The sequence below is a fragment of the Phaenicophaeus curvirostris genome, chromosome 3, assembly GCF_032191515.1.
Source record: "Phaenicophaeus curvirostris isolate KB17595 chromosome 3, BPBGC_Pcur_1.0, whole genome shotgun sequence".
Lineage (NCBI taxonomy): Eukaryota > Metazoa > Chordata > Aves > Cuculiformes > Cuculidae > Phaenicophaeus > Phaenicophaeus curvirostris.
In genome coordinates, this window is record NC_091394.1 from 54,789,391 (window position 1) to 54,806,416 (window position 17,026).

At 38.7% G+C, this 17,026-nt stretch overlaps 1 protein-coding gene across 1 annotated transcript in view; it reads left to right on the forward strand.

Annotated features, from left to right (window-relative positions):
* The first annotated feature begins 852 nt into the window (after window positions 1-852).
* The window catches only part of DTNA (dystrobrevin alpha), a 222,407-nt gene continuing 206,233 nt past the window's right edge, over window positions 853-17,026 (forward strand). Inside the window, exon 1 of the mRNA XM_069854059.1 lies at window positions 853-886. The gene's annotated coding sequence lies outside the window, so the exon portion shown is untranslated. The remainder of the gene's footprint in view (window positions 887-17,026) is intronic.

Sequence of the window (17,026 nt, forward strand, 5' to 3'; positions counted from 1 at the left end):
ATCACAGAATGGTTTGTGTTGCATGGGACCTTAAAGTTCATCTCACTCCTACCTCCCTGCCCTTCCACTAGATCAGGACGGCCTCACCCAGCCTGGCCTTGAACAGCTCCAGGAGTGGGGCATCCTGGTCTTCTTTGGAGTTCTCTGTGACCTTCACTCTTCTCAATATGTGTCCTGAACCCCAGAGTTTTCTTGTCTTGCCATCTCCCCACAGAACAACCCACAGAACAGTCAGCCCAAGTGTGCCTCATGTTGTCCTCTGTCCCTCCCTGCCCAGCACAGAACTGCTCTTGTGTACGTTCTCCTCTACAAGCACAAGCATCTTCTTTCCCCTTCTGCCAGTGGCACTTTGATTTAAGCAGCTCTGTCTTATCTCAGCCATTGCTGCACATGGACCGTGGATCACATACGAGTGTGCAAATTATCTCATTAAATAATTTGCACTAGTTGTTGCACAGAGCAACACAAACCTTGGTGTTTGTGGCAGGCTGCTGTTCTTGTAGGAGATGTGTAGGGCCAGCTTTCTATGAGTGCTTGAGAAAAAGAATGACACAACACCATTTTAGCAGCTCTGTTGATACCAGCTGCTGTTTCAGGCACCCTATCCAGTGCTCACAGTCTTTGTTGCAAGTAGTGTGAACCTAGGTAGTTATGTTGTATCCAGAACACCTTAATGTTTAACAGAATTGATATGGACCCATAGCAGTAAGTGCAGTCCTAGGAAAGCACGTGAGCTAGTGGTCACTGCCAACAAGGGTGTGCTTCTTGGAGGCTTTATTGTGGCTGATCACCATAGGCATAGAAATGGTTCATGTTGCTTTTGTTTATTTGTAGGAAAAGGAGGAAACGTGGAGTGGCTGTTCTGAGGCTAAAATATAGATTAAAGGTACCCTTTTTTCCACATGGTTTTGTTTTTTAGGAGACCACAGCAATGTATTCTAAGCAGTCACAGGAGCTTTACTCACAGCTGTTTCGCTTGAAAGCCTGTATCTGTCAGTGTCTGTAACATGATTTGATGTAATCCTTTGGATTTCCTCATGTTTAAAAAACCTGCAGTCTTCTTTGCCTACCAAAACACATTTAACAGTTGAAATTTTAGCAGGGAATATTTCTAAAACCTACCATTTTCCATATACTCTGTTTGATGATCCTGCTGTTCATATAGTTTTAATAAATCTCTCACATTAGTCTAAATATTCATTTAAGGACATGGCTTAGGACAATATGGGAGGTTTGGGGGGGGGAGGGGAAGAAACAGAAACAAAGTAGCACAGCGGAAGCCTTAGTAGTTCCGTCTCCCTATGCCATTTGCTGCTCAAAGCTGAGGAAAAATATTTAAAAATGAAGTTGTCTTTCATGGCAGACTTGATGCCTATGAGTCAATCTGATCTTACTGCTTAGCTGTTGAGAAGGTTTGTCCTTGAAACCCAAATTTCCCTGTCATACACAGACACGTGTTTTGCAAGATCTTGAAATTACACAATGGAATGAGAGCTGAAACCTTCTACCAAATCTATGAGATAGTCACGGTTACCTGAAGCTGACCGTAATTTCATTCACTATGGTGCTGTAGATTGAAACCACTGAGCTGCAGTGTGCAGGCAGTTAGTCAGCACTGCTGGAGTGGCTGCCCCCTTGGCCAGGTGAGGAGGTGCAGATTTACCACATAGGGCAGGGTGTGGGTGTATCATTCCTGTGATATCAGCAGGCGGGCTGTTGCTTTCCTCCCATTTTGTTTGCCCAAAACATTTTTTTTCAAGCTGTAATTGAAAGGGGAAGGTATGACTGGCACATTGGGTCCTGTGGCGTGCTGGCTTGCTCACAACGCAGAAGAGAAGAGTGGGAATATAGGACCTGATTTTAGCACTGCTAGCTATTCTGAAACCAGCCAAGTCCAGGGCACTTCGATTTTATACTGTTTCTTTCCAGGGCACTCTATGGCTCTGCCTAACAGAGAGAAAAAAGCAATAGTGTCCCATTGGTATTATGATTTACATCCTAATTTGTTGATACCAAGATTCTTATCTTTGCTAGGCTACAGACAAACAGGCTTGTTTCATCAGATCCAGTTATCCAAAATTACCAAATTATCCAAAATGATTGTTCTGAGGCTTTGGGAGGGAGGAAAAGGTTGTTTGGATTTTCATGGTGCTATTTTTCCTTTCCTTCCTTTTCTTTTTATCAACTTCTTTCCACTGAAATGACAGCCTAGCGTGCATGTTGTTGTAGTGAGCTCTTCACGCATCTATTTTCATTTAAGGATTACAAGATACTGGGCCAATCTACATTTTTCTATTAGTCTTGAAATGCTACGATTAAGAACAATTTATGGCTTTGTTTGTAAAGCCCCAAAACAAAAGGAGAGGTGTTTCTTTTATCATTTACTTGACTTTGACAGCCTCACAGGAGTGAAACTTCCTGGGCTGCTTGCTGTCTGCTAGGCTAAGTCCAGTGAATCTTTTGCTATCAAGGGGTTAAAAATTCGTTAAGACTCTTTTTGCTCTTTATGCTTTACCTTCTACTTCTCTTTGGGTAGAATTTACCAGGGATCGGAACATAAATTATTAAATGCTGTTAAATGTTGTTAACATGTTTAAATTGAGGTTCCAGCGTGCACTCATACACAGTCCTCGAGTATCAAAACATTTGTTAGCTTATCTTATGTGAGCAGTTAGGCTGGAAGCTCAGATCTTGAGAGGGCCTTTACTATTTTTTTCCAGCTTGTTTTTCACAGTTTATTCTTTCGCTTCTTTTTTTTGTTTTGAAATAAGACAATCCTCCCCTACCTTGCAAGAGCTGAGTGTTTGACGTGACTTTGTTTTGAAAAGTGGTAACGCCCACTTGCATGCTATTCATGAATCATCAGCAACATTAGATTTTAAGGTGTTTGGATTTTGGTACATAAGGCTCTGCTCCATGTTGTCTGTGCATCTGTATTAACTGGCTTCTTAACTATTTAGTTTTTCTGCTTGGCAAATATTCTCAGCAGAAGCACCTACAGCACTTGCTTCTAAAACTGCAGCATTTGCAGCTGATAACTGTACTGTTACCATTTTTTTTTTTAATATTCTGTTTTAAAATCTCGCTGTTAAAAAGAGCATACTTGGAACAGTTATCAAGAAATGTAAGAAAAGCCTACCCTGGTTGAGGAGGCTTTACAGCAAAATACAAAGCAGTACAGGTAATCTGTGCCTTCTCATACAAAAGAAGTGTGTAACACAAAGTCTAGGCGGTAGATGCTTAACTCCACAAATTCATATAGCTCCACTGAAGTCACTTTTGAGGGGATTTGCCCTGACTCTGAGTGTGTTCCCTGTGAAGCTATGAGTGGTGAAGAACCCAGCAAATACACTGGAGCGAAATCAAACTACACATGCATAAGAGAAGGGAAATAAATGCCTGAACACATACACGCATTCATGTTGGCAAAGATGGGATGACTGGATTTCTTAGTATATTGTGGAAGAAGGAGACTATGATAATCCAGAAAGAAAAAAAAAGGGAAAGAATGAACATTCAGGCTTTTCTGAATTATTTGTACAGTGTATCACAAACCCCTAACAATAAAGAGAAGGTCAAAGTCTTAAAGAATATGGAATGCAATGGCCCTATCAAAATGGTGTGGAGTCCATACCTTCATTAATCCCAAAGTTATTTTGGACTTGGAGGGAATGTTTTGAACATCAAGAACTGTTCTGTTCTCGGTGACCTATTTGAGGATGAATACATTTCCAATTTGTAATTGGAGTAGTGTTAAGTCAGCCTGTTTCTCATAGTGGGGGTTCAAGTCCCAACAGGTGGGTGTTCATCCATTGTTTTATTTACCAGCCACATATTTTAACTACTGTGTCCCTGATAACACTGGCCATTTCTAAAAGTAATGATTCGGTTTTGTCAGATTTAGATCTATTTAATAACACCATCAAGTAACAAAAGATTCTGTTTCTGTCAATACACTTGCTTTACAATTTTCTCAACAGAAGCAGGAAAAAATGACAGCACAAAAACTTCAGGAGCTGATACAGGAGCTGACTTCCCATGGCAATCTCTGTGTGCAATCCCAGTGATGCAAGTGCCAAGTTAGCCCCTAGCTGCATAGGGAAGGCTTCTCGAGGCTAAATGATAATAAGTTATGACATTCGATGTTTCCTACATCTATTTCTTCTTTCATTTTCCTATGTGAATACCTCAGATGATCAAAAATAACTGGCAAACATTTTTTGTTTGTTTGCTTTAAAGTAGTCTTTTGAACTGACAAGACATGAAATCCTTAGACCAAAGGACAGTATTTTTCAGTAGGTTACAAATGTCTAAAAGTAGAGACGCTGAATATATTTACCTCAGCCATGCCATAATAAGATTTTTTTGCTTTGCTGCGTACACCAGGACTTTAAGATTATGTTAGCTTATGCTGAGCTAAATCCAGATACAGGATTTGGTTGTAAAATATACAAGGAGAGGTTTGTCGCTGCAGAAAGTCTCTGCAATCCCCTTTCCATGAGAAGCTATTAGTGGGGTTGAAAGGACTCAATTATGTAGGGTTTTCATGCAATCCCAGCTGAAGTAATGGTGACCTTCCTATTCACAGACCCCTGCAAAGCTTCTGAGGAGCCAGGGGTAACTTCACCAAGCCTCTTCAGATGGCACTCTCCTTTCCCTCTGTGTATTTTGGCTTTGATTGCTCTGCCGTAGTACATATACCAAAAGTATATGAACTTGATGAGCAGTGCTCACCTAGGCTTTGCTCTCTTTCGCACAGCCATCCAGTTCCTGCTCTTGACCTGCAGTAACCATAGAAGAGGCACCCCGTGAGCATCTCCAGCCCCAAAGGTCACACACCCATACAGTGTGAGTGCCTGAGTAAACTCGTGTGCTCCCCTTCAGGAGGAGCATCCACAATGGCTGAAGCTTAACTACTATCATTTGATGATTCATTTGCAGTGCTTATTTTCTAAAAATTGCATAGCCTGTTCTCAAAAGCAAGGCAAAGGAAAAAAACAGCTGTTATGAAGAGAGAGGAAGAAAAACTCACACATACAATCCGCAGAGATTTAAAGAACCAAAGCCACATTGTTAGGGTAGGGAAAAAAAAATCAATTTGCTGTGTGTTATCTTTGAAAAAGAGCAGGAATCAGTTAGATTTTTGAGGTACTATTCGTATTTAGGCAACTGTCAGTGACATTTGTGAGTCTTAAAAACGTATGGATTTGATTCAGTTCTCACTTGCATTTCTTACTTTTGTAGGGTTTCATAGAGAATAAAACAGGGAGGTTTTCTTTATTTTAAAAAGACATGTATTATATTCAGTACTAGTGAATTTTAGGCATGTAATATTTGTATTGAAATAAACATATGCTTTTTAAGGGTAAGAAGTATCAGAACTGACCAGTCCAAATTTTATCCTATTGGATTACTGGATACAAAGATGGACTTTGTAGTGCTTCTCTTTACCATAGCATAGCTTATCTGGAATTTGGTTCAAAAAGAATATTGGCGTGACTGGAAAAAAATGAAAAAAAAAATTTCAGTGCTGTGTAATGTTTTGCAAAAAGTATTTGCTTCCTGTGGAAATAACTGACACCCCCCAAAAATGTGGCTGAAACTTAAACTTCCCGTTTAGAAATGTCATAATGTTTGATTTTAAAGTTCATGATTGAAATTAAACATTTTGACATCTCCAAATTAATTGTTTTCCTTCACCTTGGCCTGAACTTTAGCGTTTAGTTCTTGAGCTACTGCAGCAATTCATCGCTTGCCCTGTGTCTCCCAGTAAGTCAGGCTGTCCTGCCCAGAGAACCATATTTTGTGGTCTGTCTCCAGTATGCAGCTTCTCTGCCCCATGGGGAGGTTGCATTTACTGCTGAGATGATGCTTTGCCCAAAACCCACGCCACAGTTCAGTCTGCAAGGCACCAAAATTAGAGGTCCAGTGAGGCATCCCAGCAGCCCAGCAAGAGGCAGCTTAGTCCCCAAACAAAACGTTCAGTCTACTTTGAAAGTGATGCTTTTTTTTTTTTTTCCCCCTGCATGAATTAAACTTGGCTTTTAATAAAGTACTCTTCTTTTGGATTTTGTTGATGGAAGATTTCAGTTTTCAGCTCAAGTTAAAGCACTTCAGTGCTAAAGCTCCTGCTGTTCCATTTTGTTCTGCTGACCAGCTCTCTTCTGAGATTCTCTTGTTCTCTCTTTGCATGGGTTATAACTGGGAAATACTCTTCTTATGAAGGCTTCTCCTTCTGAAATGCATTCGATGTTCTCACAAGTAGGGAGCTTTGGAACCTGTGCTCTTTCTGAAAGTGGAAGAAACACATCAAGGTCAGATGATAAATTTTCTTGCAGACTCATAGACATATTTATGTTGAAGGTCCTGACCAATTTGGAGCCCAGAGAAAGAAAAACTCCTGCCTCTTTGTGTGTATTTAAGGGAATAACCACAGATGAGTCATGAATGCAGCATTACTAATGACCCTGCCCACACCACAGCTGCTGAACCTGCTGCAAGGCAGAATGAGCTACAGACCTCCCCCAGATGCTGAAAACATCTCTTCAGTACTCCCCAGCATGATGATCTCTGACAGGCTTTCAAACCCGACCTCCACGTTCTCACTGAGAAGCCTATGCAGACAGTCCCAGGAAGAAATCTATTCCCTGCCCTGTGCGTGATGTGACCTACCCACATCTTTTCCATGGCCTCACCTCCTGTGCAATGAAATCTCCCAATCACCAGCAATTGTTGTAGTACCAAATTTACCTTTAAATCGTGAAGCTGCAGCAGAGAATCATGCTGGATGAGTGAATGCATGCGGAAAAAGTAAACCACAGAGAATGTAGTAATTTCTGCAATGCTAATATTTTGGCTACGTGCCTATTAGCATTTTCTTTGAGGGACTGGCTCTCCTTTAACGCAGGACATAATTTTTTTTTATTGACCTTTATAAAGGCAATTCATGACAGAAGAAGTAGAAGTAGTGCAGTGTTGTTTTAGAATAGTCTAAAGATTGTTTTGTGGCTCTTCTTGTTAAGCAAGCAATGTTTCTTCCAGGGCAACACAATGTGAATTGAAAGTGGGATGAGAGCAATTAAGATCCAAGAAAGGGCGATTAGAAAGCTAGGATTAAAGAAAGCTGAAAAGCAAAATTTTGGATGAAGAAGAAAAGACTGATAAATATATTGGAGGCTTTTGACGGCTGCAAAATATATCAAAGGTCAGCTCATTTCATTTTGGCTTTTACTTTTAACTGTCAGTTTACTATAACCGGGGTTTTGTTTTCTTTCTAGAGAACATTTTGGGAATGGCATTTCTGCTGCTTCTTACTGTGTCTGCAAAATATATTTGAAAGATTTGCCATATGAATGTGAGTTCTCTCATTTTTTTTTGTTACATCTAGATTGAATTGATTTTTCTTTTTGTATTGATACCTATCACTCTTCTGTCTCCTTTTTATTTTGCTCTTCTGGTTAACCACTGTTCTGTTGTCTTCAGGGCTGGTGCAAGCACATGTATTAGAAATAAGCCGTTTTTGTAGGAATCCTGGCACATCCTATTTGGAAACCTATTCATGAGTGCTGCTGCCTTTTTTAAGTGCTATCTTGCGGTCAAGCCAGGGTGAGAGCTTGCCATTTGATTGTTCCTGTTCTCTCACTGCTACAAGCTACTCACCTCTCTGCATGGGAGGTATGTGAACCTTTCCATGAGTTGCCTGCCTCTCTATGGTTCTTCTTGTGGATACTTGACCTGACAGATGCTTCTCAGAGTTGCTCATTCTGCTTCTGCATATTTGGAAACATGCTTAGTTTTGACAAAAATCTTTGTTGTGTTTGCAGACGTTAGCAAACCTTTCTTACTCACAGTCCTTCCTACCATTTTGTTGTTGCTTTGAAAGCAGGTGCTGTTGCTGGTCTTAAGTTATAAGACAAACAGTTATCCTGATTATAATGCAAGCACTGCCAAGCAGATGGAGTGTTTTTATGCATGGCTCTGTTTCCCTTTCCATTCTCAGTGTCGGCTGTAAGAAAACATACTGCTCTGTGCACTTAGAAGAAAGACATCACTGACTTTTGGTCCTAGACTGTTACCTTAGATGAGAGAGCAGGCACACACCTCACTTGATATTCCTAGTGTTGGAGGCATATTAGTTGATGAAGGCTGTTCTTGTGAGCAGCCAGATCCAAAAAAGCCTTTGACCTTAAAACTGAGGAAAAAGGCTCCATGACAGTATTGGTAACAGTTTGCAGCCTGCTGAGATGTGGTTTGGGAGTGATAGTGAGACTTTTCCAACTGCTCTTTCTAGACCCTGGGTAAAAGGGTCCTTTTTTGCATTAGCTGCCATATAAAAGTAGTTTCCTCGGATGTTTTAGTGGTGAATTGCAGGCATGAATTCAGAAACTTCAGCCTTTAGTCTCTTGCTGTCTTCTCCATGAGGGAGATGGAGTTCTCAGGCCCTAGTGCAGCACTACCAATTCTCAGAATACTGGACTTTTTTCTAACATAGGAGCTTCTAAATGGGACAAAGTTTTCAACTAACACAATGTTATCCTTTATGGTATTACAGAAGACCTTGGAAATAAAGTATATTAAAAACATACAAAAATTGAAAACCACAGTGCTTGAGCCAATACTATGATTTCAGGGTGATTTGTGTTGACAGTCTCCATTTTCTTTTGAAAATAAAGTTAGTATCAAGCACATTTTTGTATCTTGAATTAAGTCAGGCAGCAGTCAAGTAGCTTATTTCCATATTGTGATACTACAGACCTATTTGAAGTCTAGTGTGTAATAATGTAAATTTTAGCAGTTAGGAATAGCAGTTTGGGTTAGAGTTGCATGTATAGATGTAGCTCTTAATCTGAATTAATTGATTCTAGCAAGTGAAAGTCAAGTGCGCAAATCTACTTTATGAGCAAAGATAACAGATTTTAGGTTGGAAAGTAGGAGATATATGCCAGTTTACATCAGTGTACACACATTGGTATTTTTCATGCTTTTGTCAAGGAAATTATTGCATGATTTTGTTCTTTCCTCCTCTTATAACTTGTGTAGCTGAAAATGGGAATTGTGTTGGTTTTCAGGGATCATTGGATGTTCACTGAGCATCTAAAACCAAAAAGTAATAGTCGTATTTTAGAAGACAAGTGAAAGTCACTGCAGACTTGTTTGTGAGTTGTGTTGTGAACAGGATAGCTTGCATTGCAAAGAATTGTCATATATGTGTATTTGGAAAATGTGTTCAACAAAGAAAAGCTGAAAATAGTTTCAGTCAACTGATGTGCTAGGTTTCTTTCCGCCTTTACCTTTAGCTCCCATAGCAGGAGGAGAAGTATTTCTAGTTAACGTCATTCTTCAGTATTTGACAAAAATGTGAATCTACTGTGACTTCCGGACATTTCTGATGATGAGTTGGGAGTCAGGGAACAAGGAGAGCTGCTGTGCGTGGTCAAAGTGGCATGGAAAAGTTTGCACTAAACCTATATCACCGCTACCAATCTATCATTATTGACATGCTTGAGCTAAAAATATAACAGATATATTGACAGGGTATCCTAGCAGACTCTTTCAATTTTTAAAAAACAGTTTTTAAATTCCTTTTAGAAATACTTTTAAGAATTGATTGTTATTGTTGTCCTTTCAACTGTAATTTATTACAATAATTATAATAGTAGAAATGTGTACTTGAAGAACAGATGAGTAGGACAAACAACCTGTGGCAGCAATAACTTTATGCAATGAGACGTGCTATGCGACCCAGTGGATTTCCTTGCTATGTGTGAGGTTCAGTGCATGTGTGATCCTCCCTGGCTCCGAGCCTGGAATAAACACCTTGATCTTCTTTTTGGACAGATAAAATGGCTCTGAGAAATGTTTTTTCTGAGACCTTTTAGGTGAAAACCTAATACCAGATTGTTTCTGCTGCGCTTCGTTAGAGGTGCTTGCAACTGGATTGCTATCGATTGCCTTTAAAATCTAATTCTGCATTATAAAGAGTTGTAACAGAAAAATTGCAGTGATATATGTGTACCTTAGCAGCCCTCTGTCAGATATGAGGGAAACTGCAGTTTATCAATGACCTATTAATGGCAGAGGAGCCAGTGACTGTTAACAACCCTAAGGTCCCAATCCTACAATGACTTGGGAGTTGTATGTCCTTATTAATGTAAGTAACTTCACTGAACATCATAGGATTACTCACAGCAATAAAACAAGGTCAGTTGGAGTGATCCTTGAATCAGTACCTTGGAAGTTGTTCATGTAGGGAAAAACTATGATCAGATCATCAAAATCAGAAATGCAAGTACAAGAAAGGAACCAGTGCTAGTGACACTAAAGTTTCCCTGTGCTTTCCAGATCCAAAAAGCAAAATATGGAAGATTGTTAATCTAGAAGTAATATGGTTTGTGGTGTTAATCACTAAAAATTGTTTTGCCATTTTTATGACCAGTTTATGTGACTGACTGAAGTCAGTGGGTTACGCTGCTTAGGTCAGGCTGAGATTTCACTTGCTTTCACTGTTTTGTCTTTGCTTGTGCGTGATTTTTTTTAAACAACATTGCTGCTACATGTGACGTTTCCTTATCTCCTTTTGCATGATAATGACACACTATTAGGAAATGCTGAGATGTCTTCAAGTCCTACTATGGTAAAGGAATTAAAGGGATGTTTAGATCTCATAGAGGCACCTGGCATCTTGCACACACAGGTAAAGTTGTCCTGACACACTGATGTACAGCAGAAGTCCACAGTGTAGTTGAAGATGGTCTTTTAAGGTCTCACTGGCTGGTGTGAGAACTTCTAATAATCCCACCTCCTCATCTTCCCCCTCATTTTCACCTGTCCTACCAGAACCAGGTTGCCCTCTTATTTCCCCTTCAGGACTGCCCTATGGATATGGTCACCAGCCCAGCATCCCAGAACCTCAGCTCCATGTGCTGCAAGAAAACGACAAAACACTCTTCTGTAGTTACTGCCAGTTAGCCATAGCTCTTCTTCTGTGATGAAGGTTTTTCTGAGAGTTTAGCAGTCCCTGCTTGGAGAGGATAAGCTATGTTAAGAAATGAGATTTTTTTTTTTTTAGTTTCACTCTACCCCTTCTTTAGTCACAGTATTTGAAGAGAAAAAGAGAAAAAAGCATAGTATGTGTTTTGAAAGCAAATATTTTGAAAACTGGAAGAAATGGGAACAATTTACATGGTTTTCACTGAAAATAGAAGCATTTTCAGGGATTTGTAATATTTATAGCTTCACTGACAGTGCTATGCACACGTGCTAAAAATGGTCCTTCAACTGATTGTCTCCCAAAGTAGGTAGCTCTATGAACCAAAATTCTCTATGCTATGACTTTTTGTTCTAATTAGATGAAAGAACCAGATCCACCTTGGCCAGCACTGTAAATGAGAAGTCATTGTGTTCTGGGAATGGAAGTGTTTGAATTATGAGTCTAGGTCCACTGACCAAAATGGTTTGAAGATCCTCTAACACACTTTATTTCTAACTGCTAATAAACCTAATTTTTTTTAGACATATAAACAGAGTTCCATGACAGTGCTGTCCTAACTCTAATGATGCATTTGTTTTCTGTTAATCTCAAATCAATAGCCATTCTGTTTTCTTTTTGCTTTCCTGGTGGCAGTGTGGATTGATTTTTTTTTTAAAAAAAGGTATATTAAAAAGAGCCAGATAGGATTCACAGCAAGGTGAATTACTTTTTCAGACCTACCTGACTAAACTACTTTACCCATTTGCATTGAGGTAGACTTCCACCAAAGTCTTACAAAAAAAATACAGGTAAATATTCTTGGTCTAGTAGTGATTTTCAAGTTATTTTGGTTTTCTTCTGATATTGTGAGAACACGAGAAGGAAAAGGCTATTATTTAGTTACTGTATGCTGGTATATGTTTTCCTGTGAGATAGAAAATGAAAATTTTGTGGTTTATCCTATATTGCATTCACAGAGATGTCTGTGAATAACTATCTAGCAGAATTCAGTGCCAGACTTGAATGTGGCATTTTCTGATCATGAAATTCTTTGAATGGTGACACCCAGACAGAGCCATACAAGGTGGTTGAAAAATAATATCCCGCAGAGAGCTTAGATGCTGCAGGAAGAGACTTGGAAGATAAAATAACCTGCCTGCAAAGGAAACTGATTGTTTCCAAAGTGCAACAAGCAGCACTTGTTACTGCTCTTTCTGTCAAGGTATCATGTGATGGACCATCCTCAGTCTGCTCCAAAGACATCTTTAAAGAAGCATAGAAGTTTTTGGGTTTTTTTCCGTGAGCATGCTTTTCCCAAAAATGGTGAAATACCAGACGTAAAAATATTTTAACATGTTGTCTTTCTCTCCCTAATTCCTAGACAGTTCAAGGAAAATTACGACTTTCCTTCTTTGGTATAACGTTAGCAAATTTGTAGCCAGAGGTGATTATTTTATAAAAAAGCAAAATATCCACCACACCAAGTTTCACTTTCTGTGGTCTTTTACAAAAACTGCTTTACCGTAGCCTTCGTTTTGGTCAATCTTACTTTTCAATAAAATTAAGTTCATCTTCAGATTTATCCAAAATACTATCCTGTATATAGTTTAAACTGTTACTTCTGCCCTCTTTTGATTTGCACACTGCCGCTGTAGTGGTCAATGTTTAACCCCTGGTCTGTAGTCTGGGCAGCACGTCACTCTTATGGCACAGCTGTTCGAGTGGCTGAATGTCACGTAGCTGCCACAGAGTGCTTGGGTCAAACAGCTTGACCTGGCCAGATTAGCTCAAATAATGCTTGCCTACATACAGTAGTAGAGAAAATATTGGGAAACAGAAGAATCAAATAAAAGGTCTGTGTGTATTTCTTTCTTTCCCTCCCTCAACTTCTATGTGAAAATATTGAACTTGTACTCAGAAGTTCAAATGTTTGTTTTAAATATGCCTTTGAACGGAAAATGAATTAAACTCAAATAAAACATGGTGTAACCTGTGACCAGAAATTCTTACCTCTGGTTACATCTAAAACACTCAGTTCATAAATTAGTTCAAATATATTCTCCTCGGATAAGGATGTTCTGTCGCAGGAAAGTGAGTGTGTGTGTGGTAATGAAAGCAGCACTGCTTTTTTTGTCTGGGGGAGAAGGAATTTTAAGTAAAGCATCACTACATGAAGTCTCTGGAGAGTTTAGGCAGATTCTCTAATAACAAGTATGTTTATGGTTTATTCCAAATGAAGAATTGGTTCCTCTAGCCATTGCCAACTACTACCTTGTGAGATCCTATCTGTCTGTGTTACCATCCGTGCACAGAAACTCCAGTGTCAAGCTACAACTGTGCTTGTATGATTCATAGCTGTTAGAAAGAAAGACTTATTAGTCATCTACTTCATGCCATTACTATATAGAGTTATTCTATATTATGCTGTAAATTTACTACTTATTTCTTAGTCTAATTTTAAATTATTGAAGTAATGGAGCTCCTACTATGGCCTTTGGGGAAATGTTCTAGAGCGTAATAGATCTGCTGTCAAGAAATATACTAATTTCCTGGTACACATTTTTCCTTTATTAGCTTCATTTCATTGCACCAACTACTGTCTTCTGTGGATTTTCCCATGATCTCACTTTGAATCTTAGGCTTTGCACCCTGCAAATGTGTCTTGTTTATTTTCAGCTGCATATGAAGGGGTAAAAATTAACCTCTACAGGCTTACAGATTTGGCTTGTTTCTCATAGGAGTAAGGCAATAAAACTGCTAACAATAATTGGTTCATTTTAGAGCAACACGTCTTTGCAAGAGCTCCAGAAGTAATTACAAACAACAGCTAAAAACTTCATGTGAGCTGAATTTTTTTTTCCTAGGCTAGTTTTAATAAATGGTGGTTGCACTATCTGAATGTAAGCAGGCACAAGCTAAAATCTTGTGCAGACATTGATTTAGATTTGAGTTTTCTATCTTATCTAGAGGATGGAAGGATACTTCAGGCAGCTGGAGAATTTACAGCTCTCCAATGGAGGTGCATTTCAATGGGAGCCTCCCTAGACCGTTTCAAAAAAGAAACTGCAAGTCTTCTTTTAAACCAAAGTCAGTTTTGGCCTGTGCCTCGTGTTATTTCTGCCTTGAAGTGAAAAGCACTCACTAGTTATCGCAAATGCGTAATACATGATTGTGTTCTAAGATAGGCTCTTCTCCTTTGCATTCAGATGAACTGTGTTACCTCAGATAAGGGACAGTAGCTAAGCACAAGATACCTCAAAATTTCATCAGACACTCACTCGCCTGACTACACTTCAAACCTGTTTTCAATGGGTGTCAATTGAACAAGAAAAATAATTTTTAATTGGAGATAACTCACATCAGGTTTGCTGTAGGTGGATTTTTGCAAACAGGAATAAAATCTGAGTTAAATTGTGCAAATTTACAATGTCTTGTTGTAAATATGTATGTACTTAAGTGGTTTTACTCAACAGAATGCTCAGCAAGTCTCATTTCCCTCCTTCTGCTTTGAAATTTGCCATTATGAATTTCCTTGCAAACTTTAGATTGTGCGAACAACTTTCAGGTGGCATGTATGGTGCTAGCATCTATCTCCGTTTTCCTTCTCTCGTAGTCTTGGACAAGTCAGTTTTGCACTGACCTTGTCTTAACTGCCCAGCCCTCTTCATGCTGAATTTCCTATATAATTCCAGTTCACAGCATTCTCTCTTCTGCTTTGGACAAAGATTCAGCCATGATGTCTTAACTTGGATGCAACCTGGTATAGCAGGTTAGAATATACACCTTGTTCTAAAAGCTTTGGAGTTCATCAGTTTTAATAAGGATCTGTCATTCTTTTCTCAGGAAGTGACTATGTTTTGTATGATACTATTTCCCTAGGAAACACAGTAGAACTTGAGGATTTTGAAGAGGAAATGTTTTCTAACTGAGGCTAAATGTGGGCAAGAGCGTAAATAGAATTTGTTTTTACAGAAGAGATTCTGTAGTTGCAGTGTCTGCTTTATGGAAGACAAAATAAATGCCTGCAATGCAGAGAATAAGATGGCAAACGTGACTTTTTCATTTGCTCAGCAGTGTCTCTCTCACTTGTTCTTGAAATATTTGAATCTTAAATGACTAGGTTATCAGTCCTTTGAAGTCAATGAGTAGACTGCAAATGTCATCTGCTGTTGTTTTAGTATATTCACTGTTCCTGTCTAAATATCCGGGGAAGCCATATGAGGGGAACAAGACAAAGGAAGATCATACAGAATGAATGTACAGTTAGGAAAAACGGGGCATCCTGTCTACTTCAGTCTTTGCCAGATTACTTGCAAAAGCCTTGTAATAGAAGGGAGATGCTGTCTTGTGACATGATAAATCTTAATGTACTTTCTTGACCATTTTGGAGGGCTTTGTCCCAATATTTGCTCTAATTGGCATTACTAAGTTTACTGTGAATATATTACAAAAACTACAACCAGAAGTTCAATGCTGGAACAGATTTTCCCATAGTTTAGCAGCTCAACCTGTCTTTACCTAGAACATGATCTTACTGCCACTGAATGATCAGACTGTCCCTTTCGTTAATTTGAATTGTTTTTTAAAAGGTAGTTGTTCTTTTTAAATTTTAATTGGATCTTCAAACTTTATCTGATAAAGCTGACTTTGCAAAATGAATAAAGTGGCATTAGGGTTATTTTATGTGGTATAACTGACCATGCATAAAATTCATGTAGTAAATTAAACCCTGACAAATGAGTCTTTTATCCCCTTTATTCCCCATGCTGAAATGGTAAAAATAGTCATTGAATGATTTGAGAGTATTTAGTTCTTCCTTAACATTGTCTCACTGAGATCTGTAGACCTCTTGCCAAAAGAGAGGTCCAGATTAAATGCCTTTGAAAATACCAGGTGTGAAGTAGTTGTCTGCGTGGAAAGCAAAGATCAGTACAGAACAAGTAAGTTTTCTAAGGCAGTGTAATGGATACATTTGTTAAGATGAACCTCACCTTTGGAATTGTATCAATGAAGGCAAGAAGCAGCACCTGGCTTTGCAAATTAAAATGAGAGCCATACAATAAAAAGTAGCCTAGCAGAGAGTAGGCTGGACGACTGCCCCATTCAGGGTTTACATTCAACTTAAATTCTACCATGTTCTGCCACCCTTATGGCATGCTGTGTATTTTGCTATGCAGGTTTAATGTACTATATAAAGCATTTATATGCATTTTTTTGAATATATGTTCTAAAACAGTAACTTTGCAGGTCCATATTGTGAATTCTACATATATGTTGGCAGATGAATGATTTTTTGGGGTACAATTCAATAGCTGGGAGAAAACAACAAAAAGACAACAAAGGCAGAAGAAATGTATCTGTAGGTGTGTACAGAGCTGAGATTTCTAATTATGGAGTGTTGCTGTCATGTTCTGATATCATGTCATGTTCCTCAGGTAAATCATGTGGTGAAGTGAGGAGATAAAAAATTCATGACCTCATAGCAGTAAGGAATTTAAGGTATAGGACAATAACATCACTGGAGGTGTAAGGCAAAGGCTCAAGTTGAGAAAAGCAGTTGGGGAGGCGTATTTAGCTGCAATCTAAAGTACAAGAAAAATTGCTTAGGAAATAATTTGTTCTCTTAGTTTGCCCCAGGAAAATTCTTTTTAAGATATGGTAGAACATCTTAGTGGAACAGTGAAAGCAATTGCCAACCTGAGTGTATACAGAAAAACAAGCATTTTTCAGCAAAGGGAGAAATTTATTCTGTCACATACTAATGAAGTATCACATTTTCAGAGAGAAAAGCAATTTCATTTATTTTCTAAACTTTTATGAGTTTGAAATCTATTCTGAACTCTAACTAACTTGTTAACGTGCAAGTTTTGGTAGTTGTGTGATAGTGTGTATACCTCAGATATGGAGTTTGGCAAGCTGTTTTCGTTTGAACATTTGGTTATTTTATGTGCAAATAGCTTATACAATTAAGTATATGTGACTCCTTCTGCTGGTACTTCTGTCATGTAATAAATGCAGTGACCCTCAGCAGAAGAGGTTAATGGCTTTTGTGTTCTG